This window comes from Pristiophorus japonicus, unplaced genomic scaffold (assembly GCF_044704955.1).
Source record: "Pristiophorus japonicus isolate sPriJap1 unplaced genomic scaffold, sPriJap1.hap1 HAP1_SCAFFOLD_242, whole genome shotgun sequence".
In the NCBI taxonomy this organism is placed as follows: Eukaryota; Metazoa; Chordata; class Chondrichthyes; family Pristiophoridae; genus Pristiophorus; species Pristiophorus japonicus.
In genome coordinates, this window is record NW_027252144.1 from 351,706 (window position 1) to 378,842 (window position 27,137).

At 41.2% G+C, this 27,137-nt stretch overlaps 1 long non-coding RNA gene and 1 other non-coding gene across 2 annotated transcripts in view; one reads left to right on the top strand and one right to left on the bottom strand.

Annotated features, from left to right (window-relative positions):
* Nucleotides 1-27,137, top strand: part of LOC139245840 (uncharacterized) — a 174,423-nt gene that overhangs the window by 16,325 nt on the left and 130,961 nt on the right. The window lies entirely within an intron of this gene.
* trnag-ucc (transfer RNA glycine (anticodon UCC)) lies at nucleotides 1,457-1,528 on the bottom strand. Its single transcript has one exon. It is a non-coding gene; the product is annotated as a tRNA-Gly (tRNA).

A 27,137-nucleotide genomic window follows, 5' to 3' on the forward strand; every position in this document is an offset into this window, starting at 1 on the left:
AAGGAAAGTATCAAATCAAAGACCAATGCGTATAAGGTGGCCAAGGTTAGTAGGAAACTAGAGGATTGGGAAGATTTTAAGCAACAGCAAAGAATGACTAAAAAAGCAATAAAGAAAGGGAAGATAGATTACGAAGGTAAACTTGCGCAAAACATAAAAACAGATAGTAAAAGCTTTTACAGATATATAAAACGGAAAAGAGTGACTAAAGTAAATGTTGGTCCCTTAGAAGATGAAAAGGGGGATTTAATAATGGGAAATGTGGAAATGGCTGAGACCTTAAACAATTATTTTGCTTCCTTCTTCACAGTGGAAGACACAAAAACCATGCCAAAAATTGCTGGTCATAGGAATGTGGGAAGGGAGGACCTTGAGATGATCACTATCACTAGGGAGGTAGTGCTGGACAGACTAATGGGATTGAAGGTAGACAAGTCCCCTGGTCCTGATGAAATGCATCCCAGGGTATTAAAAGAGATGGTGGAAGTTATAGCAGATGCATTTGTTATAATCTACCAAAATTCTCTGGACTCTGGGGAGGTACCAGCGGATTGGAAAGCAGCTAATGTAACGCCTCTGTTTAAAAAAGGGGGCAGGCAAAAGGCAGGTAACTATAGGCCGGTTAGTTTAACATCTGTAGTGGGGAAAATGCTTGAAACTATCATTAAGGAAGAAATAGCGGGACATCTGGATAGGAATAGTGCAATCAAGCAGACGCAGCATGGATTCATGAAAGGGAAATCATGTTTAACTAACTTACTGGAATTCTTTGAGGATATAACGAGCATGGTGGATAGAGGTGTACCGATGGATGTGGTGTATTTAGATTTCCAAAAGGCATTCGATAAGGTGCCACACAAAAGGTTACTGCAGAAGATAAAGGTACACGGAGTCAGAGGAAATGTATTAGCATGGATAAAGAATTGGCTGGCGAACAGAAAGCAGAGAGTCGGGATAAATGGGTCCTTTTCTGGTTGGAAATCAGTGGTTAGTGGTGTGCCACAGGGATCAGTGCTGGGACCACAACTGTTTACAATATACATAGATGACCTAGAGGAGGGGACAGAGTGTAGTGCAACAAAATTTGCAGATGACACTAAGATTAGTGGGAAAGCGGGTTGTGTAGAGGACTCAGAGAGGCTACAAGGAGATTTGGATAGGTTAAGCGAATGGGCTAAGGTTTGGCAGATGGAATACAATGTCGGAAAGTGTGAGGTCATCCACCTTGGGAAAAAAAACAGTAAAAGGGAATATTATTTGAATGGGGAGAAATTACAACATGCTGTGGTGCAGAGGGACCTGGGGGTCCTTGTGCATGAAACTCTTAGGAGTTAACAGAAAAACATTAAACCGTGCCCCCCGATCTGGGGGAAAAATCCTTAAGATGTTGCTGTAAGAACTGCTTGCAACCAGAGTCATCAGAAGTTCATTTCAACCTCAAGTAGAAATTGACAAATGTAATGGCTGGGAATTGAACCCAGGTCAACTGCTTGGAAGGCAACCATGCTTACCAGTGCACCACCATCACACAACTTCCTTGTGCATGAAACTCTTTTTGGAGTTTATCTGCAAAACAAAAAACATTAAACCGTGCCACCCGCCCTGGATGACACAGCAGACATTTACGAGGCCCCTTTTTTTCTCTTTTTTTGGTTTTTTTTTGGTCGCTAAAATCACATTTTTTCCAGTGCCCCCTTTAAAAGGGGAGGGGGACACTAAAAGCACCGGCAATTAAAACAATTTAAACTTTAAAATGTAAAATCAAATTAAAATTTGGTTGCCGGGCGTGATGATGCACTCCAGTCCCTCCGGTGCCCACCTCTCGCGGAAGGCCGCGAGCGTACCGGTGGACACCGCGTGCTCCATCTCCAAGGACACCCTGGACCGGATGTAAGAGCGGAAGAGAGGCAGGCAGTCAGGTTGAACGACCCCCTCGACCGCCCGCTGTCTGGACCGGCTGATGGCACCCTTGGCCGTGCCCAGGAGCAGTCCTACGAGGAGGCCCTCGGACCTACCCGCTCCCCTCTGCACAGGGTGCCCAAAGATCAGGAGAGTGGGACTGAAGTGCAGCCAGAATTTCAGGAGCAACCCCTTTAGATAATGAAACAGGGGCTGCAACCTCGTGCACTCAATAAAAACATGGAACACGGATTCCTCCAGACCGCAGAAATTGCAGGCGGCCTGGGAGTTGTGCATGAAACTCTTTTAGAGTTTACCTGTAACACATAAACATTAAATGGTGCCACCCGACCTGGATGACACACCAGATATTTACAAGGCCCATTTTTTCTTTTTTGTGGTTTTTTTTTGTGTTTCTCTTTTTTTTTGCTTTTTTTTGGGCACTAAAATCAAATTTTTTTTTTCTCCTCCAGTGCCCCCTATAAAAGGGGAGGGGGACACTAAAAGCACTGGCAATTAAAACAAATTAAACTTTAAAACATAAAATCAAATTAAAATTTGGTTGCCGGGCGTGATGATGCACTCCAGTCCCTCCGGTGCCCACCTCTCGCGGAAGGCCGCGAGCGTACCGGTGGACACCGCGTGCTCCATCTCCAAGGACACCCTGGACCGGATGTAAGAGCGGAAGAGAGGCAGGCAGTCAGGTTGAACGACCCCCTCGACCGCCCGCTGTCTGGACCGGCTGATGGCACCCTTGGCCGTGCCCAGGAGCAGTCCTACGAGGAGGCCCTCGGACCTACCCGCTCCCCTCCGCACAGGGTGCCCAAAGATCAGGAGAGTGGGACTGAAGTGCAGCCAGAATTTCAGGAGCAGCCCCTTTAGATAATGAAACAGGGGCTGCAACCTCGTGCACTCAATAAAAACATGGAACACGGACTCCTCCAGACCGCAGAAATTGCAGGCGGCCTGGGAGTTGTGCATGAAACTCTTACCTGTAACACATAACCATTAAATGCTGCCACCCGACCTGGATGACACACCAGATATTTACAAGGCCCATTTTTTTCTTTATTGTGTTTTTTTTTTGTGTTTCTCTTTTTTTTTTTTTGGGCACTAAAATCAAATTTTCCTTTTTCCAGTGCCCCCTATAAAAGGGGAGGGGGACACTAAAAGCACCGGCAATTAAAACAAATTAAAATTTAAAACGTAAAATCAAATTAAAATTTGGTTGCCGGGCGTGATGATGCACTCCAGTCCCTCCGGTGCCCACCTCTCGCGGAAGGCCGCGAGCGTACCGGTGGACACCGCGTGCTCCATCTCCAAGGACACCCTGGACCGGATGTAAGAGCGGAAGAGAGGCAGGCAGTCAGGTTGAACGACCCCCTCGACCGCCCGCTGCCTGGACCGGCTGATGGCACCCTTGGCCGTGCCCAGGAGCAGTCCTACGAGGAGGCCTTCGGACCTACCCGCTCCCCTCCGCACAGGGTGCCCAAAGATCAGGAGAGTGGGACTGAAGTGCAGCCAGAATTTCAGGAGCAGCCCCTTTAGATAATGAAACAGGGGCTGCAACCTCGTGCACTCAATAAAAACATGGAACACTGACTCCTCCAGACCGCAGAAATTGCAGGCGGCCTGGGAATCCCAAAAGGTTAATTTGCAGGTGCAGCAGGTAATCAGGAAGGCAAATGGAATGTTGGCCTTCATTGCGAAAGGGATGGAGTACAAAAGCAGGAAGGTGTTGCTGCAACTGTATAAGGTATTGGTAAGGCCACACCTGGAGTGGAGTACTGCGTGCAGTTTTGGTCACCTTACTTAAGGAAGGATATACTAGCTTTGGAAGGGGTACAGAGATGATTCACTAGGCTGATTCGAGAAATGAGGGGGTTACCTTATGATGATAGATTGAGTAGACTGGGTCTTTACTCCTTGGAGTTCAGAAGGATGAGGGGTGATCTTATAGAAACATTTAAAATCATGAAAGGGATAGACAAGATAGAGGCAGAGAGGTTGTTTCCATTGGTGGGGGAGACTAGATCTAGGGGGCACAGCCTCAAAATACGGAGGAGCCAATTTAAAACCGAGTTGAGAAAGAATTTCTTCTCCCAGAGGGTTGTGAATCTTTAAATTCTCTGCCCAAGGAAGCAGTTGAGGCTGGCTCATTGAATGTTTTCAAGTCAAAGATAGATAGATTTTTAAGCAATAAGGGAATTAAGGATTATCGGGAGAGGGTGGGTAAGTTGTGCTGAGTCCACGACCAGATCAGCCATGATCTTATTGAATGGCGGAGCAGGCTCGAGGGGCTAGATGGCCTACTCCTGTTCCTAATTCTTATGTTCTTATGTTCTTATGGTCACGCATCCATGTGGACGACGCAGGTCCTTTCATGGGAAAAATGTTTTTGGTTGTCGTAGACGCGTACTCCAAATGGACCGAGTGTGACATTTTAAATTCAAGCACATCCTCTGCCACCGTAGAAAGTCTACGGGCAATGTCCGCCGCCCACGGTCTACCGGACGTCTTGGTAGGCGACAATGGCCCGTGCTTCACAAGCACTGAATTCCAGGACTTCATGGCAGGCAATGGAATTAACCATGTCAGAATGGCACCGTTCAAGCCGGCCTCAAACGGCCAGGCAGAACGAGCAGCGCAGATAATCAAACAGGGGATGCTCAGAATCCAAGGGGGTTCCCTACAAAGACGCTTATCACGCCTCCTGTTGGCATATCGATCCCGACAACACTTGCTCACATGGGTTCCACCCGCAGAGCTGCTAATGAAAAGGACGCTCAAAACCCGGTTATTCCTTATACACCCCACCATGAAAGAAATTGTCGAGAGCAGGCGCCAGCCACAATATGACTACCATGACAGGAATGCGAGGGCGCGATGTATTGATGAAAATGATCCTGTTTTTGTCCTCAACTATGCTGCAGGGCCCAAATGGCTCGCAGGCACTGTGATTGCCAAAGAGGGAAATAGGATTCTGGTAGTTAAACTTACCAATGGAAAATCTGCCGCAAACACGTGGATCAAACAAAAAGGAGGTTCAGCAATCCTATCGAAGAAGCAGAGGAAGAACACGACGTAGAGTTCACTCCACCACAGGTGACCGAACACCGGAACCAAAGGGAGGAGAGCCCAATCACTGTGGGCAGTCCGGACAGGCCTGAGGCACCGCAAACAGCAGGCACTCAGGCCAGCGCCCAACAACCGGAGCCCCAACTCAGGTGCTCTACAAGAGAACGTAAACCACCAGAGAAACTCAACCCGTGATCCCAATAAGACTTTGTGGGGGAGGTGATGTCATGTATTCAACCAGCATTGTAACCCATGTATAATCTGACCTAAGTTGTACACTGTAAGAACAATGATCACTAGGTGGGAGACACTCCTAACCTGGACCTTCAGATACAAAAGGGGAAGCTCCACCCACCTTCATCACTTGAGTGCTAAGGAATAAAGAATAGGTCACAGACTGACCTCTCAAGCATGGGCCTCGTGTGCATTTATACTGTATCGTAAGGACCTATCACTCTTCTCCCCATGTTCTGCCACCGAAGCTGGAAAGTCGCCTTTGGATCCGATTTTCTTTCTCTGGAGTCCTGCCACCGGAGCCTGAAAGGTGCGTTCGGGTCGTCCCAGCTGGATTTCCACGCAGTAGTGCTGAGCGTTCTGTGCCTCGGGTGCTGTGCTGGTCTGCTTTCTGGTGTCGGGTCCCCCCTCAAGTGAGGGCTTGCTGTGCCTCCGAATGCGGAGGACGTCGATCGCTGGAGGGGTGAAGTCTTCCCACTTCCAATGGATCTTCTCCATCCACCTTCTTCGGAGTAGCGTTGGTCCATCACCTGCAACAATCCACAGAGGTAACCTGTGCACCGCGCCATCATGGAGTATCTTTACATTCGAACTACAAAAGACTGGGATAAGTTCATCGGTGTAGGTGCGCAGCTTTGCCTGAAACGGGGCCAACTTGGTCGTTCAGCTTGATTGTCCCATAGTCTCTCAAAGGCTTCTTGATTCATTACTGACTGGCTCGCCCCCGTGTCCAATTCCATGAAAATTGGAACGCCATCTATCTCGACTTCCATCCTCAACGGGGAACACTCGGTGGTGCAGGTAAACATGCTATATACCTCATCGTGGGGCTGAGCTGCCTCTCTGCTTATCGTTTCATAATCCGCGCTGGATTCATGACCATTTGCAGACTCTTCATCGACAGTGAGTCATATTTTTCTTACACATTTACTGGAGGTGGCCCTTTGTGCAGCAGCCCTTGCATACATAGTCTTTAAAGTGGCACTGGTGAGCCCTGTGATTCCCTCCACAATGCCAGCATGGAGCTACTCGATTAGCCCCCCATCAGCGGACTCTGAGTTAAGGGACTGGGAGGCTGAGATGGTTCACGTTCTACAGTCCACACTGTGCACAAAACCTGCCGGGTTTGAGTCCTGAGAGTGAGTCATTTGCCTAGAACCGCAGGTTGAGGTCATGAATGCCTGGCTCAGAGAGATGGCCTTCTGCAGTACGACTGTGGTGTCCGCCGACAGTAGCTTATGAAGAAGGCCCTCATGGCCGATTCCAATGACAAAAATGTCCCGCAGCGCTTCGTTGAGGTGGTCGCCGAAATCACACGGTGCAGCCGGCCTCCTGAGGTCTGCAGCCTATTTCGCGATTTCCTGGCCTTCAGGCCGTTGGTGGGTGTAGAACCGGTGTCCAGCTGTGAGGATGCTCTCCTTGGGCTTGAGTTGCTCATGGATCAGTGTTACGAGCTCCTCGTACGTCTTGGTTGTTGTCTTCGCTGGTGCCAGAAAGTCCCTGATGAGGCGATAGACAGTGGGCCCACAACTGGTTAGCAGGATAGCTCTGCGCTTATCAACCAGTGTGGCTGGATCGTCTCCTGCCAGGTCGTTTGCTGTGAAGAAATGTTCGAGCTTCTCCACGAAGGCGTCCCAATCATCACCATCGGCGAACTGCTACAACGTACCAAAGGTTGTCATTTTCACGTGAAAGTCTGTAATCTTGTCGCCAATTGTTGTGTCTTGGATGGTCTAATAATGACTCCATGAGGCAATGTGCTGCACTTGAACTATAGTGACCGTGGTCCTTTATTTGTTAACTCCAGAGTGAGGATCACACCTGGTGGCCTGCTTCTTATACTAGGCCAGGCACACCTGTACAGGTAACCTACAAGTCTCCCACTACTGTGCCCTCAGGGGGCACACCTTGTGATAGTACAAACAGTAGGCATGTAGAGTAAATGACAGCCTCCTTCTGCACATGCGCAAAAAAAAGGAAGGTTTTTGACATGACCGCTATGGGCACGCATGCCCAGTACAGCTCCCGGTCTACATTTATCCACTTTTAAAGAGCCAGTTGTGTGTGAGAACTTTAATTCTTAGTGGAAAAATCGGAGCTGCAATACAATATGCAATGCAGCTCAAGAACCAAGAATTACAGGGTGAAGTGGAGGCACTGATTACTGTAATTGAGGCCAGATGGCACGAGCTGGACACCAGCAGAGGTCACATAATGAAATTATTAAATTGAAGAGAGTGAAACAAAGGGTCAGAGAGAAACACACGGATTGTTAAAAAAAAGATCAGGTAACTATTACAGGATATCCTTGTGCATCTTCGAGGAGCATACATGAAAGGTGGCTGTAATACTATCACAGGCAAGCCAAGAAGACCTATGTCTACTTGTATGGAAGATGATGGGTAACAAATAAATGTTGTTCAAGGCACTGGGAGAATTTGCTGCTCTTCTTCAAATAAGAATCTTTTCGTTCACCTCAGAGAAAAGATCAGATCTCGGTTTAACATCTCATTTGAATGACAGCACCTCCAACAGTGCAGCACTCGTTCAGTACATCAAATGGATGAACTTCAACAATTGTACATCCCTGTCTGGAGTAAAAATAAAACGGGGAAGGTGGCTCAACCGTGGCTAACAAGGGAAATTAGGGATAGTGTTAAATCCAAGGAAGAGGCATATAAATTGGACAGAAATAGCAGCAAACCTGAGGACTGGGAAAAATTTAGAATCCAGCAGAGGAGGACAAAGGGTTTAATTAGGAGGGGGAAAATAGAGTATGATAGGAAGCTTGCTGGGAACATAAAAACTGACTGCAAAAGCTTCTGTAGATTTGTGAAAAGAAAAAGATTAGTGAAGACAAACGTAGGTCCTTTGCAGTCAGATTCAGGTGAATTTATAATGGGGAACAAAGATATGGCAGACCAGTTGAACAAATACTTTGGTTCTGTCTTCACGAAGGAAGACACAAATAAGCTTCCGGAAATACTAGGGGACCAAGGACGAAGTGAGAAGGAGGAACTGAAGGAAATCCTTATTAGGCAGGAAATTGTGTTGGGGAAATTGATGGGATTGAAGGCCGATAAATCCCCGGGGCCTGATTGTCTGCATCCCACAGTACTTAAGGAAGTGGCCCGAGAAATAGTGGATGCATTGGTTATCAGTTTCCAACAGTCTATCGACTCCTATGGATAGTTCCTATGGACTGGAGGGTAGCTAATGTAACACCACTTTTTAAAAAAGGAGAGAGAAAAGGGGTAATTATACATCAGTTAGCCTGACATCAGTAGTGGGGAAAATATTGGAATCCATTATTAAAGATGAAATAGCAGCGCATTTGGAAAGCAGTGACATGATCGGATAGGTCCAAGTCTGCATGTATTTATGAAAGGGAAATCATGCTTGACAAATCTTTTAGAATTTTTTGAGGATGTAACTAGTAGAGTGGACAAGGGAGAACCAGTGGATGTGGTATATTTGGACTTTGAAAAGGCTTTTGACAAGGTCCCACACAAGAGATTGGTGTGCAAAATCAAAGCACATGGTATTGGGGGTAATGTACTGACGTGGATAGAGAACTGGTTTGCAGTCAGGAAGCAGAGAGTCGGGATTAACAGGTCCTTTTCAGAATGGCAGGCAGTGACTCGTGGGGTGCCTTAGGGCTCAGTGCTGGGAACCCAGCTATTTACAATATGCATCAATGATTTGGATGAAGGAATTGGGTGTAATATCTCCAAGTTTGCAGATGACACTAAGCTGGGTGGCGGTGTGAGCTGTAAGGAGGATGTTAAGAGGCTGCAGGCTGCATTGGACAGGAAAGGTGAGTGGGCAAATGCATGGTAGATGCAGTATAATGTAGATAAATGTGAGGTTATCCACTTTGGTGGCAAAAACACGAAGGCAGAATATTATCTGAATGGCAGCAGATTAGGAAAAGGGGAGGTGCAACGAGACCTGGGTGTCATGGTACATCAGTCATTGAAAGTTGGCATGCAGGTACAGCAGGCGGTGAAGAAGGCAAATGGCATGTTGACCTTCATAGCTAGGGGATTTGAGTATAAGAGCAGGGAGGTCTTACTACAGTTGTACAGGGCCTTGGTGAAGCCTTGCCTGAAATATTGTGTTCAGTTTTGGTCTCCTCATCTGAGGAAGGACATTCTTGCAGCAAAGGTTCACCAGACTGATTCCCGGGATGGCAGGACTGACATATGAGGAGAGACTGGATCGACTGGGCCTGTATTCACTGGAGTTTAGAAGGATGAGAGGGGATCCCATAGAAACATATAAAATTTGTGACTGGACAGTTTAGATGCAGGAAGAATGTTCCCGATGTTGGGGAAGTCCAGAACCAGGGGACACAGTCTTAGGATAAGGGGTAGGCCATTTAGGACTGAGATGAGGAGAAACTTCTTCACTCAGAGAGTTGTTAACCTGTGGAATTCTCTACCGCAGAGAGTTGCTGATGCCAGTTCATTGGATATATTCAGGAGGGAGTTAGATATGGCCCTTACGGCTAAAGGGATCAAGGGGTATGGAGAGAAAGCAGGAAAGGGGTACTGAGGTGAATGATTAGCCAGATCTTATTGAATGGTGGTGCAGATTCGAAGGCCGAATGGCCTACTCCTGCACCTATTTTCTATGTTTCTACTCTGCTAAACTGTCAGCATAGATTATGTGCTCAAGACCTGATGTGGCACTTAAATATGTGACATTCTGAATCAGTCGGGAGTGCTATCACTGACTGAAGCGTAACACCTTCTCCTCAGTACTTCTGGTCAGACTCTGCGTATGTAACAAATGCAGAATTATACAGAAAGAAAGCCTAACTATTGTGGCATTAATTTTATTCTTAAAATGAAGCACTCCTTAAATGACGACCTGTCCATCCAGCTGTTTGGGGGTCCGGGCAGCATTCCTGATCTGGAGCCTCTGATGGGGCCCCATTGTGGAGGTTGGTAGTTCTCATCTTAATGGGCATACTGTATGGCCTCCAAATTTATATGGGGTCCAATTGAGATTGGAAGAGTTGGAATTCCCAATGCAGAGTCCCTACCACGCACCCTCATTTGGGGCAGTTGAAGGTTCCGTCGCAGAAAAGGCCTCCCAGAAATTCCCAGCAAAGATCTAGCTGCAGAGTTACAGTAGAAATGTACCAGAAGGCTGTGCAAATTTGGGACCAGTTGTCAACTATTAGTAATAAAATGATTTTATTTAAATTTGAATTTACTATACTCTTTTTGAGAGGATATGCATCTGACATTTTTCTGCTGACAGGTTGTGGCCACTGGTTGGATGGTTTATGCTTACAATGTGAAATAGACTATCCACATCATACATCCAAATTAACACAGCAAATAGAAGATATACCAATTTTGATTAATTAATTATGCTTATCACTAAGTATCTTTAATTACATTTTTACATATAGAAACTTTTAAGGCAAAATAAATATGGTTTGGTGGCAATTATACTTATTTACAAAATGTTACCATCTGACAAAAACATCAGCCTATACAGTACCTTCATAGTCTTCATTTGTTGTAAACGGAGAATTCTCTTGTGAAAAATCTTGCTGACATCCAGGACTATGGGGCGTGGAGCTTCGTGAGGATCTTTCATCATGTCTACGACTGTGAGAAGTTTCTCTTGATGACCTTGTGCTTTCTGGTCTGTCACAATGTGAGTAAGGGTAAGATTCTCTTTTTGGTCTGTATCTGAACCACAGATCATTATAACTGTGTTTTGCAGCTCTTCAGTTGGGCTAACAAAAAGAATGCTTTGGCTGCATAACTCAGAATTTTCATCTTCTTTATGTTTAAATGTTCTTGGTCTCTGACAATCTTGCTTGGAAAATTTAGCCTTTGACTTTCGCAAAGTATTATCTGGTTTTGTTTGATTTGAATACTGACTTTGAAAAGTGTTCCTGCATTCTTTCTTCACAACATGAGTTCTGGAAATATATGATTCATTGAGGGTTTCATAATAAGCACAATGGAGTTCCTCAGCAGAAACGCTCAAGTAATTTCCACCATAAGGATCTTGAGATGCAATAATTATTCTTTCTTGCAAGGCATCACAAAGTTCTGTAGGTGATGGCTGTGCACAAATTATTTCTGATAGATCAACCTGCACTTGTTCTTCCTCATTCTGGGTTTTAACAATAGCACCTGCAATTATTTTAACATATCCATGTTCTTCATCTTGCTGAATATGATTGTTTGTTTCCTCAGTCAATTGTTCTGAACGGGATACATTATTCCCAAAGTCTCTTGCATTTTTTGATAAGATTTCTTCACAATCTGCATAACGAACAGGACGCGGCATCAAAACAGAACCCGTATTTTGTTTCAGATAAATGTTGAACTCTTGCACAGTCATGGGGGATGAAGGCAGGTTTGCTCCTATTATTGCTGGACCGAAAGACAGTCCCACACTAGCCACTGGTTTATCTGCCAAATCAGCCAATTTCTGATCTGATGTCCAAGTTGAAGAACCCTCGATTTTCATAGATTTTGGCCTATAACTGGGTGATGCTATGGAACAATCTACCTCAAGACAATCGTCACTCCATTTGCTCTTTAAGTTTTGTTTTTTATAAGGGATATTCAGTTTCAGCAAACTTTTACTTGTGGCTGAATAGGAGCATTTATCCACTGATTGCATTTGTATAGATTGCTTTGCCACATCTACTTCAATTTTATCTTTAAATTCCAGTTTTGGACTGACAGAAAGTTCTTCCATACTATTTACACTTTTGCTTTCCTTACCATCTTTACTGTTTGTTGTGCTTGTCAATAACTTCTGTTCAGCAGGAAAAACTGTATTAATTTTGCTCAGTTCAGATCTATTCAATCCTGTTGTACTTCCTTCTCCAGTCTCTAACAGTTGCATGCATACTGGTGGAGCAGGAGGTATAAAACTACTCAAAGAGTTCTGAATAATATTGGGAAGACTTATGATCTGGTTGTTTGTATTTATTTCCATTGCTTCTTTATATTCCTCACTTAGCAATATTAGCTCATTTACAGAAACAGCAATATCAACATCGGGACACCGGCTAAAATGGGATAGAACCAGTTTTGGAGGAGATGGAATGAATGTGTCCACTGATCTTCGGATATGCAATGGTATGCCCCACTGGTGCTGAAATCTTTTCATTGTAATGTGCCATTCTAGAATGTCAATTGTTTCATTATACTGGAAGGCTAATTCCATGCCGATATGCTCTATTTTAGCTCCACTTGCTTTAATTGCTGGAAGTAAAGATGGTGCTTTAGGAATCATTTCTATTGACTTGGCAAATGTAGTTGCAATACCCCAAAGATGATTAATCTGTTTGTGCTTTAAATTCATATCCAAGCGATCAATACTATTTTGTTCAGCAAACAGAATATATGGTAATCTTGGTCTCTTAAATCCTTTGCCAGGTGTTATGAGTTTTGGTAATGGTCTCTTCAATACTGGAGGATAAGTTTGTTTGTGCAATTGTGTTACCATTTCAGGTAGACAATCAAGTTTACTAGATAAACTTTGTTTTATTAAACACATATCTAACCTAATGTTACATTCTGGTTTAAATTTGTCAACAGTGGACGTCCTCCTTTCTCTCTTTTTCATTTTGACACTTTGCTTAAAACTTCCAAAATCCGAAGTATTTTTCTGTCCTTTGTTCAGAAGAGATGTGCACTGGGAATAAACCATTTTATAATACTTTGTTATGTCTTTGGTTCTGGACCTTACTCTTTTCTTTTTCTTAATTTTAAATTGTTTTATGAAATCCTTTATTGGTGGAGGAGGTACCATAAATTCATTTAAAGATGACTCAATAAGCCTGGGGAGGCCCCATATATGATTTACAGTCCTTTTCTTTGTATTCATTTCTAGTGCCTTTTTGTGCTCATCATTTATTAATGCTAACTCAACTGGAGCAATAACTATTTCAAAATCAGGCTGTGGACTTAGCTGGCTTATAATCAGTTTCGGAACAAGTGGGATAAATGCTTCTGCTGACTTCTGAAAATGTGATGGTAAGCCCCAATACGTTGAAGTTTTTTCTGCAAAATATGCCATTCTAGAAACTTCTTGACTTCTTCACAAAAATATGTTGTTGGCCCACCTACAGGCTTTATTTGAACTTGACTAGTCTTAATTGGTGGAGGTACAGGTGGTCCTTTGGGAATCATCATTGGTGGTCCTTTGGGAATCATCATTACCAATGACTTTTCATACAGCGTTTCAAGTCCCCAGAGATATAAAAGTTGTCTGTGTTTCAAGTTCATCTCTGTCCGATCAATATCATCTTGTTCAGTAAAAGGAATATATTGTATTCTTGGTATATTAAATCCTGTACCAAGTACAATAAGCTTTGGCAAAGGTTTCTTTGATATTGGAAGATAAGTATTTTTGTAGAATTCCTTTACCAATTCAGGTAAGCATCATGTCTTAATTTCTAGACACAGCTTTGTTAAACAGCTCTCTAGTTTGTATTTCCATTCTGGTTTGAAGCTAACAAGAAAAAAATCCTCATCAATTTTCTTTGTTTTCTTACTTCTGCCACCCTTTTCATATTGTAACACGGATAATTTCCCCCTTTTGATTGTTGGGACTGTGTGTTGAGGAACCATTTCATTTTCTTTATTGCCCACATTAGTATTGCTGGAAACATCTGGAGAAGTACTCATAAACTTATTCAAAGATGATTGGATAAGCTTGGGAAGACCCCACTTGCAATTTATAAACTTTTTCTTTGTTTTCATCTCCAATATTTTCTTATGCTCATCACGAAGAAATGCTAGCTCAGTTGGAACAATGACTACTGAAAAAGCAGGCTGTGGTTTTAGCTGGGATGGAATTAGTTTTGGAGCAAATGGAATAAATGCTGCTTCTGATCTCTGAATATGTAATGGTAAGCCCCAATTGTACTGAAGTTTTTTCTGGGTTATGTACCATTCTAGCCTGTCTCTTGTATTATTTTTAATGAAAGTTGTTTCCATACCCACAGGCTCTATTTGAGCTCCACCAGCTTTTATTACTGGAGGCACAGGTGGCCCTTTAGGAATCATCATTTCCAATGATTTTTCATAGAGAGTTGGAAATCCCCAGAGATGGGTAATCTCTTTGTGCTTTAAGTTCAACTCCAAACAATCAACTGCTTCTTGTTCAGTAAAATACATATATGATGATCTTTGCTTTTTAAATCCTTTGCCAGGTAAAATAGCCTTTGGTAAAATTATCTTTGGTGCTTGAGCATAGATAGCACTATAGGCATCCATTACCAGTTTAGGTCGATACTCCATTTTAATTTCTAAACATTGCTTTATTAAGCAGAAATCTACAACAGCTCCACATGTAACTCTGAGGTTATCATATACCTCACTATTCTTTTTTGCTTTTATGCTTTTTTGATACTTTAGTGCAGGCAACTTTCCTCTTTTCATCTGGAGAATATTGCTTGCAGAAGGCACTGCTCGTTTTTGTGGCTGTAGTAGGAAATGGTTCATTTGTGGGGCAACAGGTATAAAACTCCTTAGAGATAACTGAATTAACTTTGGAAGACCCCATTTGTTATTTATAATTCTCTTTTTCATATTCAGTTCCAGTATTTTCCAGTATCACTAAGGAAGGTCAGCTCAACGGGCGCAACAACTATCACAAAACTAAGCTGTGGTTTTAGCTGGGATGGAATTAGTTTTGGAGCAAGTGGAATGAATGTTTCTTGTGATCTTTGAATACATAGTGGAAAGCCCCAGTTGTGCTGAAGTTTCTTCTGTACAATATGCCATTCTAGTCTGTCTTTAGTTTCATTGTCAATGAAAGTTGTTTCCATACCCACAGGCTCTATTCGAGCTCCACTTGCTCTGATCCCTGGAGGCACAGGTGGTTCTTTCGGAATCATTCGTGCTGTTGATTCGTCATATAGGGTTGCAAGTCCCCAGAGATGGGAAATCTGTTTGTGCTTTAAGTTCAGCTCGAAGCGATCAACAGCATCCTGTTCAATAAAAGGTATGTACAACAATCTTGGTTTTTTAAATCCTTTACCAGGTTCAATTGGCTTTGGAAATGGCTTTTTTGGCATTGGAGGATAGACAGCTTTATACATCTCATTCACTATTTGTGGGAAACAACAGATTTTAATTTCAAGACACAGTTTTATCAAACATATATCTAGCCTGTCCTTACATTCTGGCTTGAGTTTAGCAGAAAGACACATCTCTCCCACTTTGTTAAGTTTCAGCTTTCTGCTACCTTTTCGATTTTGTTTAGAAGACATTTTTTTTTTAGTCTGTAAAAATGTATTCATTGGAGTAACTATTTTTCTTTTTCTCACTTGAATATTACTAGAAGATATCTTGTTTCTTTCCATCACATCAGATTGCAGCACAAGAGAAGCCATAAAATTATTTAAAGAATACTGAACAGCCTTGGGGAGGCCCCATTTGTAATTTATGATTCTCTTCCTTGTATTCAGTTCAAGTCTTTTTCTATGTTCTGAGCTTATGAAGGTCAATTCAAGTGAAACAAAAAACAAAACAAAATCAGGCTGCGGTTTTAGCTGTGATGAAATTAGCTTTGGAGCAGGCGGAATAAATACTTCTTGTGATCTCTGAATAAGTAATGGTAATCCCCAGTTATGGTGACGTTTTTTCTGTGTGATGTGCCACTCTAGTCTGCCTCTAGCTTCATCTTTAAAGAAAGTTGTTTCCATACCCACAGGCTCTATTTTAGCTACACTTGACTTGATTGCTGGAGGCACAGGTGGCCCTTTAGGAATCATCATTTCCATTGATTTTTCATAAAGAGTTGGAAGCCCCCAGAGACAGAAAATCATTTTATGCTTTAGGTTCAGCTCCAAGCGCTCAACTGAATCCTGTTCAGTAAAAGCTATATATAACGAACGTGGCTTTTTGCATCCTTCACTAGGTGCGATAATCTTTCCTAATGGCTTCTTTGACTTGGAAGGATAATTTTCTTTATAAAATTCTTTTACCATTTCTGGCAAACAATGCATTTTAATTTCTAGATGCAATTTTCTTAAGCACACATCTAGCTTATCGGTATATTCTTGTTTGAAGTTGACAAGAACAGCCACTTCTGCTGTTTTGCTTGGCTTTGTGTTTTTGCTACCTTTTTTATGTTGTAAAGACAATTTCTCTCTTTTGTTCATCTGTAAAGGAATTCTAATCTTATTTCTTATATCAATATTGCTGGGCCCCATCTTATTGGTTCTCTTTACTTCTGGCTGTAGCACAAGATCTTTCCTTGATAGAGAAAGAGCCATGAAGTTTCTTAACGAAGACCGAATAAGTGTTGGGAGACCCCATTTGTGATTTATTATCTTCTTCTTCGTATTGAGTTCCAATAATTTCCTATGCTCTTTACTTGGAAATGCTAGTTCAGTTGGAGCAACAAGTACCCCAAAGCTCGACTGTGGATTTAGTTGGGATGGAATCAGTTTTGGAGCAGGCGGAATAAATGTTTCTGCTGATATTTGAATCTGCAGTGGTAAACCCCAGTTCTGTTGCAGTTTTTTCTGTGTAATGTGCCATTCTAGTCTGTCCCTAATATCACATTCAATGAATGTTCTTTCCATACCCACAGGCTCTATTTTAGCTCCACTTGCTTTGATTACTGGAGGCACAGGTGGTCCTATAGCAATCATCATTTCCACAGATTCATCATACAGAGTTTCAAGTCCCCAAAGATGGATAATTCGTCTGTGCTTTTAAGTTCAGCTCTAAGTGATCAATGGCATCTTGTTCAACAAATAGTAAGCACCATGGTCTTTGTTTTTTATATCCTTCACTAGCAACAGTAAGTTTTGGTAATGCTTTTCTTGATGCTGCAGGGTAAGCATTTTTATAATATTCCTGCACAACATCAGGTAAGTAATGTACTTTAATATCGAGAGCTAGCTTTAACAAGCACATATTTAGTTTATCTTTACATTCTGGTTTGAGGTTGGCAAAATCTGGAAATGCACTTATCTTAAAGTTTGCTTTTTTATAAACTTTCTGGCAATGTAGTGAAGGTAACTTTCTTTTTTTGTGTTTCATAATCATTTTGGAATTAAGATCGATGTCAATGTTGGTAAATGTTTTGCTATCTTTCATGATTTCTGACTGGAGCAAGTGATCTTGCAGCAATGGAGGTGGAGCCATGAAGTCCCTCAGGGATGACTGAATAAGATTTGGGAGCCCCCATTTCTGATTTATGATCTTTTTCTTTGTATTCACTTCCAATCTTTTTCTATGTTCAGCACTTATGAAAGCTAGATCGGCTGACGTAACAACTATAACATAAATACAATGTGGTTTTAGCTGGGAGGGAACCAGTTTTGGAGCAGATGGAATGAATGTATCAATTGATTTCTGAATATGTAATGGTAAGCCAAGTTGTTCTCGAGTTTTTTCTGTGTAATGTGCCAATCCAATTTGTCTCTAGCCTCATCTTCAATGAAAGCTGTTTCCATACCCACAGGTTCTATTTGAACTCCACTTGATTTAATTACTGGGGACATATTTGGTCCTTTAGGAATCATCATTTCGACTGACATTTCATACAGTGTGTCAAGTATCCAGAGATGCATAATCTGTTTGTGCTTTAAGTTCAACTCTAAACGATCAACAGCATTCTGTTCAATAAAAGGTATATGCAACAATCTTGGCTTTTTGAATCCTTCACCAGGTGTAATTAGCCTTGGAAGAAGTTTCTTTAATGGTGATGGATAGGTATTTTTGTATAACAATGTTACCAGTTCCGGCAAATGGTGCATTTTAATTTCTAGATTTTGCTTTATTAAACACACTTCTAATTTATTCTTCTGTTCTGGTTTGAGACCAGCAAAGACAGCTACTTTGTTTGATATTTTGCTGTTGCTACCTCTTCCATATTGTGGCAACAAAAAATCTCCTCGAATGTGCAGTGGAAATGTGCCTTCAGGAAACACATTACTGTTTTCTTTTTCACTGTGAGTGTTGCTCAATATGTTTGTTTCTTTAACGATTTCAGTTTGTAGCACGAGATCCTTCATTGATGGAGCAGGAGCCATAAAATTATTCAAAGATGACAGAATAAGCTTAGGAAGGCCCCATTTACGATTGATAGTTCTCTTTAGATTGAACTCCAGTATATTTTTATGTTCTTCGTGAAGGAATGTCAGCTCAGTCGGGGCAAAGACAATCACAAAATTAGGCTGGGGATTTAACTTGGATAGTATTAGTTTTGGAGCAGGTGGAATGAATGCTTTTTGTGATCTTTGAATATGTACTGGTAAGCCCCACTTTTGCTGAAGTTTCTTCCGTGTAATGTGTCTTTCAAGATCTTTTCGAACTTCATTATCAGATAAATTAATTTCCATACCTACAGGCTCTATTTGAGCTCCAATCACCTTGATTGCTGGGGGCACAGGTGGTCCTTTCAGAATCATCATTTCCATGGATTCATCATACAGAGTTTCAAGTCCCCAGAGATAGTTAATCTGTTTGTGCTTTAAATTAAGCTCTAAGTGAGCAACAATATCCTGTTCAATAAAAGGTATATACAGTGCTCTTGGCTTTTTGAATCCATTTCTAGGTACAGTAAGCTTTGGTACTGATTTCTTTGACTCTGGAAGATAACTGGTTTTATAGAACTCCTTCACCATGTCTGGAAAATAGTCCATGCAAATTTCTAGACATTGCTTTATCAAACATACATCTACTTTATTTGTATCTTCTGGTTTGAGAGGAGCAAAAACAAATATTTCACCTAATTTGGCTGTTTTTGATTTCCTTCTACCTCTTTCATATTTTGCTGAGGACAACTTTTCTCTTTTTGGTTGTTCAAATGTTTTCTGTGGATAACTAGTTTTATAATCCTCTCCTATTTCAATGTTATTTGCCTTTGATTTCCTTCTTGCCATGATTTCTGACTGCATTATATCATTCATTGATGGTGCAGGAGCCATAAAATCTCTTAAAGATGACTGAATAGAGTTAGGAAGACCCCATCTATGATTGATGATCTTTTTCCTTGTATTCAACTCCAATGTTTTATTAATTTCAACATCTACAAATGGCAGCTCACATGGAGTAATGACCACAATGAAATCAGCTTGTGTGTTGAGCTGTGATGGAACCAACTTTGGAGGAACTGGAATGAATTCTTCTACTGACTTCTGATAAAACAATGATAAACCCCAATTGTGCTGAAGTTTTTTTTGAGTAATATGCCATTCTAATTTACCTCTGGCTTTCTTACCAATGAAAGCAGTTTCCATGGGTACAGGCTCTATTTGACCTCTATTTGCTTTGATTGCTGGAAGCACAGGTGGAGCTTTGGAAATCATTATTTCCATTGATTCTTCATGCAGAGTTTGAAATCCCCAGAGATGGGAAATGTGTTTGTTCTTCAAGTTCATTTCCAAGTAATCAATAGCAGCCTGTTCAAAAAATGGTATATATCCTGGCCTTGTTTTTTTAAAACCTTCACCAGGTGCAAAAGGTTTTGCTAAAGTTTTTTTTTGTGCTGGGGGATATATATTTTGGTAGAATTCTTGTACAATTGCTGGCAAATTATCCAGTTTTATTTCTAGACTTTGTTTTGTTAAACACATATTTAACTGATCTTTATGTTCTGATTTTAGGCGAGCAATCACAGGCAACATTCCTTTTCTGTTTTCTTTCTTGATTTTGATAGCTTCTTCACACTGTGGTGCAGAAAATGTTCCTGCCTTGAGTTGTACAAACATGTTTTGTAAACAAACTGTTTTAAACTTACTATTTAGCAATGCCTCATTTTCTGCTGATATTTCTAATTGTGGCTTGATACTTTTTACTGATGGAGCATGAGGCATAAAACTCTCTAATGACAAATAAACAACGTGGGGAGACCCCACCGATGATTTATGATCCGTTTCTTTACATTCAGCTCTAATTTTTTTTTACTTTCAGCAGCTAGAAATGCAGGCTCAATTGGAACAATATTTGTATCAAAATCAGGCTGCGGGTTGAGCTGTGAGGCAACTAGCTTTGGAGCAAAAGGAATGAATGCCTCTTGTGATCTTTGAATATGTAATGGTAAACTCCAGTTGTGTTGAAGTTTTTTCTCTGTAATGTGCCATTCTAAAATCATCCTGGCTTCATTAGAAATGAAATATGTTTTTACAGCTATAGGCACTATTTTAGCATCAGTTGCCTTGATTGCTGGAGGAACAGGTAGTCCCTTAGAAATCATCATCTCTAATGACTTGTCATGTAGAGTTTCAAGTCCCCAGAATTGGGAAATCTGTTTGTGTTTTAAATTCAGCTCCAAACAATCTACTGCATCCTGTTCAATAAAAGGCATATAACATGGTCGCAACTTCTTATAACGTCTACCAAGTGCAATTAATTTTGGTAAGCTTTTCTTTGATTCTAAAGGATATGTTGACTTTGTACATCTCCTTTACTATATCAGGGAGATAATCCATTTTAATTTCCAAGCATTGTTTTGTTATGCATATGTCTAGTTTATCTTGAGATTCTATCTTGTTCAGTTCAGTGTTTTCCCCACTATTATGTTTTCGTAATAGCAATTTTTGGGTGTGTTGTAATATATCCTTATGAGAATCAGTGTTACTGGACAATGTTTTGCTTCCTTTTCGAATGTCTGAATGTGCAATCGGATCTTTTATTAAACTAGAATCGATAAAATTAATTAAAGATTTCTGAACAACACTGGGAAGGAGACCCCTTTTATGATTGATGATTTTCTTCTTCATATTGATCTCCAACATTTTCTTATGTTTATCGCTTCTGAATGCCAGTTCAGTTAGAACAACTACTACGTGCAAATAAGGCTGTGGATTTAGCTGGGAATAAATCAATGTTGGAGCAGGTGGAATGAATGCATCTCTTGATCTCTGAATTTCTGTTGGTATGCCCCAGTTAAGCTGAAGTTTTTTCTGTGTAATGTGTCGTTCCAGATTGATCCTGACATTATCTTCAAGGAAAACTGTTTCTATACCAATAAGCTCTATTTCAGCTGTACGTGGAGGTACTGGTGGTGCTTTAGGAATCATTTCCAATGACTTTTCATATGAAGTTGGAAATCCCCACAAACTTGAAATAAGCTTTTGTTTTAAGTTTAACTCCAAACGATCAACAGCATCATGTTCCATAAAAGGTATATACAATGGTCTTGGTTTTTTATATCCTTTCCCAACTCTAATTGACTTTGGGAAATGTTTATTTGATGCTAGAGAATAGGAATGTTTATACGATTCCATTACGAGATTTGGTAAACAATCTACGTTAATTTCAACATATTGTTTCGTTAAGCACATAATTAATTTATTTTTGTCTTCTGGCTTGAAGTTGGTAACAACAGATACCTCTCTTAAATTGTTTGCTTTTCCCTTCCTACTACCTCTTTCAGGTTGTGATGGAAACATGTTTTCTCTTCCATTCTGAGGCAATTCTTTCTGTTGGGGAATGATTTTAAAAGGATATGGCGTATTAGTTTTATTGGACACTGAATAATTTCGATCAATGTTTTCTGACTGCAGTCGTGCCGCAACCATGAAATCATCTAAAGATTGCTGGACAAGCCTGGGGAGGCCCCACTTATTGTTTATTATTCTACTCTTTTCATTTCTTTCTATAATGTTTTTATGTTCTACAGTTATAAATGGCAATTCGGTGGTGACAACAACTGTATCAATTAGATTTAGCTGTGAAGGAATCAATTTAGGCGATGATGAAGTGAATACTTGTGTTGATCTCTGAAAATTTGAGGATAAATCCCTGTTGTGTTGGAGGTTTTTCTGTGTAATGTGCAATTCAAGACGGTCTCTCGTTTTAGAAACATAGAAACATAGAAAATAGCCCTTCTAGCCTGCACCGCCATTCAATGAGTTCATGACTGAACATGAAACTTCAGTACCCCCTTCCTGCTTTCACGCCATACCCCTTGATCCCCCGAGTAGTAAGGACTTCATTTAACTCCCTTTTGAATATATTTAGTGAATTGACCTCAACAACTTTCTGTGGTAGAGAATTCCACAGGTTCACCACTCTCTGGGTGAAGAAGTTTCTCCTTATCTGGGTCCTAAATGGCTTACCCCTTATCCTTAGACTGTGACCCCTGGTTCTGGACTTCCCCAACATTGGGAACATTCTTCCTGCATCCAACCTGTCCAAACCCGTCAGAATTTTAAACGTTTCTATGAGGTCCCCTCTCACTCTTCTGAACTCCAGTGAATACAAGCCCAGTTGATCCAGTCTTTCTTGATAGGTCAGTCCCACCATCCCGGAAATCAGTCTGGTGAATCTTCGCTGCACTCCCTCAATAGCAAGAATGTCCTTCCTCAAGTTAGGAGACCAAAACTGTACACAATACTCCAGGTGTGGCCTCACCAAGGCCCTGTACAACTGTAGCAACACCTCCCTGCCCCTGTACTCAAATCCCCTCGCTATGAAGGCCAACATGCCATTTGCTTTCTTAACCGCCTGCCTAACCTGCATGCCAACCTTCAATGACTGATGTACCATGACACCCAGGTCTCGTTGCACCTTCCCTTTTCCTAATCTGTCACCATTCAGATAATAGTCTGTCTCTCTGTTTTTACCACCAAAGTGGATAACCTCACATTTATCCACATTATACTTCATCTGCCACGCATCTGCCCACTCACCTAACCTATCCAAGTCACTCTGCAGCCTCATAGCATCCTCCTCGCAGCTCACACTGCCACCCAACTTAGTGTCATCTGCAAATTTGGAGATACTACATTTAATCCCCTCGTCTAAATCATTAATGTACAATGTAAACAACTGGGGCCCCAGCACAGAACCCTGCGGTACCCCACTAGTCACTGCCTGCCATTCCGAAAAGTACCCATTTACTCCTACTCTTTGCTTCCTGTCTGACAACCAGTTCTCAATCCATGTCAGCACACTACCCCCAATCCCATGTGCTTTAACTTTGCACATTAATCTCCTGTGTGGGACCTTGTCGAAAGCCTTCTGAAAGTCCAAATATACCACATCAACTGGTACTCCTTTGTCCACTTTATTGGAAACATCCTCAAAAAATTCCAGAAGATTTGTCAAGCATGATCTCCCTTTCACAAATCCATGCTGACTTGGACCTATCATGTCACCATTTTCCAAATGCGCTGCTATGACATCCTTAATAATTGATTCCATCATTTTACCCACTACTGAGGTCAGGCTGACCGGTCTATAATTCCCTGCTTTCTCTCTCCCTCCTTTTTTAAAAAGTGCGTTACATTGGCTACCCTCCACTCGATAGGAACTGATCCAGAGTCAATGGAATGTTGGAAAATGACTGTCAATGCATCCGCTATTTCCAAGGCCACCTCCTTAAGTACTCTGGGATGCAGTCCATCAGGCCCTGGGGAATTATCGGCCTTCAATCCCATCAATTTCCCCAACACAATTTCCCGACTAATAAAGATTTCCCTCAGTTCCTCCTCCTTACTAGACCCTCTGACCACTTTTATATCCGGAAGGTTGCTTGTGTCCTCCTTAGTGAATACTGAACCAAAGTACTTGTTCAATTGGTCTGCCATTTCTTTGTTCCCCGTTATGACTTCCCCTGATTCTGACTGCAGGGGACCTACGTTTGTCTTTACTAACCTTTTTCTCTTTACATACCTATAGAAACTTTTGCAATCCGCCTTAATGTTCCCTGCAAGTTTCTTCTCGTACTCCATTTTCCCTGCCCTAATCAAACCCTTTGTCCTCCTCTGCTGAGTTCTAAATTTCTCTCAGTCCCCAGGTTCGCTGCTATTTCTGGCCAATTTGTATGCCATTTCCTTGGCTTTAATACTATCCCTGATTTCCCTAGATAGCCACGGTTGAGCCACCTTCCCTTTTTTATTTTTACGCCAGACAGGAATGTACAATTGTTGTAATTCATCCATGCGGTCTCTAAATGTCTGCCATTGCCCATCCACAGTCAACCCCTTAAGTATCATTAGCCAGTCTATCTTAGCCAATTCATGCCTCATACCTTCAAAGTTACCCTTCTTTAAGTTCTGGACCATGGTCTCTGAATTAACTGTTTCATTCTCCATCCTAATGCAGAATTCCACTATATTATGGTCACTCTTCCCCAAGGGGCCTCGCACAATGAGATTGCTAATTAATCCTCTCTCATTACACAACACCCAGTCTAAGATGGCCTCCCCCCTCGTTGGTTCCTCGACATATTGGTCTAGAAAACCATCCCTTATGCACTCCAGGAAATCCTCCTCCACCGTATTGCTTCCAGTTTGGCTGGCCCAATCTATGTGCATATTAAAGTCACCCATTATAACTGCTGCACCTTTATTGCATGCACTCCTAATTTCCTGTTTGATGCCCTCCCCAACATCACTACTACTGTTTGGAGGTCTGTACACAACTCCCACTAACGATTTTTGCCCTTTAGTGTTCTGCAGCTCTACCCATATAGATTCCACATCATCCAAGCTAATATCTTTCCTAACTATTGCATTAATCTCCTCTTTAACCAGCAATGCTACCCCACCTCCTTTTCCTTTTATTCTATCCTTCCTGAATGTTGAATACCCCTGGATGTTGAGTTCCCAGCCCTGATCATCCTGGAGCCACGTCTCCGTAATCCCAATCACATCATATTTGTTAACATCTATTTGCACAGTTAATTCATCCACCTTATTGCGGATACTCCTTGCATTTTTTATCAATGATGAAAGTTGAGTCCACGCCGACTGGCGTATCAATTTCTTTAATAATAACTTCAAAAGAATTTTACTTTGACTTCATTTGCAGTAGTTGTTGGTCTCATTTCAAGGTGAGCTACCTGATCATAATACAGCAGTGGTGTTTCAACCTCTTCAGTTTTAATTTCAACTGAATCTTCCTTGAGGGCATAGATTGGCGATTTCTGTATTCCAACAGATTGTTGAACGAGACGGGTACTTCTGCAGCCTTGAGTTATCTTTCTTTCCAAATTTAATTTTAGGCAAGTGGCCTGCCTTTTATTGAATGTTGAGACTTCCAACTTCATTATGGTCGCATTAGCAGAATCTGCGGAGTTAACTTCCTTGACTGATATTGGTCTCCACTGTTGCATTCCAATCCTCCTTTGCAGATTGAATTCCAAGTCATAAACTTCATTTTCAGTAAGGCTGAATGTTTTTATTTCCTTCATTTTAAGTTCAATGGATGAATTTTGAGGTAAAGGTGATACTGGAGGCATCATCATTGAAAGTGACTTCCTTTGAATGTGTGGCAATCCCCACAGACTTTCTAATGCCATCTGAGCAGCATTCAGCTCAAGGGTTCTAACCTGGTTCTCAGGTAATTTTGAAACAACAGTAGGTATCATTTGATAAAGCACATTTTCCATTTGCCAAACTTTTCCAATCATTCCCTGATTTCTTTTAACAATTTCCAACTCTTCAGTAACTGGTGGTAAAACAAAATGAAGATTTTTTCTGAGCTGAAGTAACTCAAATTTTTCAACATTTTTTTTTGTCAAAAAAGCAACTTTCTGAATGTATGGGTAAACGTGAAAATTGGTATTGTTCACCATTGCATACTTTTCATGTTCTTCCAAATGATAGATATCAGACAAAGGAAGCTGGTTTGAATCTGGCAAGACTGTTCCTTGAAGACCATTGCAGTACCTGTTGTTTATAAAATCATTCTGTACTGGCACTCTTTTGATTTTGTCAATTATCGCTCTTGAGGCAAGCAAGGTCTGGCCTGTTGGAGATGATGGACAAGTGGATGACATACAACCTGATGTTTCTATTTCAGCAATGGTCTCAAATAGAGAGAAATGTGTGTTTCCCGTTAAAGTATTCAAGCTAGTACTTGTAGACCAAGATGTTTCAGATGACCATTGAGTCTGTATAATGAGCAAAAGAGGAACAATCATCGCTATTGCAGGATGAAATGGTTTCAAAACCGGGTGTAGACACTGGAGTAAGTGGATTACAAACCTGGGTTTTTAATGTTTCACTACATTAACATATGGTATTTTTCTCAATGTTTCAGTACTGTATGAACTTTTTGTGGTTTGTGTACTGTAACTGAGAGATGACTCAGGAATTGATAATCGTGGGCCTGCCATTTTGGCATTCTCGCCAAGTGTTACCTTTGACATAATTATTTCATCCTTTCTAAATCCTGATGGTGATGTAGAATATCTTTCATACTCATAGCTACTGTATTCAGTTTCTTTCAGTGCTGTGTATCTTCGTGATGATCCTGAAATGTGCTTGTCCAATGATTTACTACTAACAGTACACTGTTCATCAGTACTTGTCCATGTAACACTAAGAGTTATTATCCATATTTCTTCTAAAGAAAACTGGTCAGATGTGTTTGTTCCAACCGAAGTGTGCTTTCTGAACAAATTTTGTTTCAAGCATTTTTCCTTAAAGTCTGATAAGGCTAGACAGTCTTTTCCCCCACCTTTTAAAGCACTGTACTGAGAAGAGTTATTGGAAACTGATCTGGACTTTTTGTAACTTAATTTTTCATTTGCAATTGAACCAAATGAATGAATAGATGTGTTCTTGAAGCAATCACAACCGTGACGATCACAAAAAGGTTTCTCAAAGGAATTTTCATTTACTGCTTTTTCATTCAGACCTTTGGATTCTTCAAACTCTGACTTGACAAACTCTTTTGTTACATTACGTTGTTTTCGGTTTATTTATAACACATAGAGTACAATTAATTTTTGTGTATTGACTTGTATCAATATATTTTAAGAACAAAACATTGTCATACAGGCAATTCTTTTTCATAAATATACATTTTAAAAGTACAATGATACCATTTAGCATTTTGTCAATCATGATTCAATGTCTAGGAGTTACATTTTCAGATCTGTATTTGATAACCGAAAAGACAGAAAATACAGGGGATGATTTTCATATTTGGCAGACTTTGGGTGGGTGAAGTGAT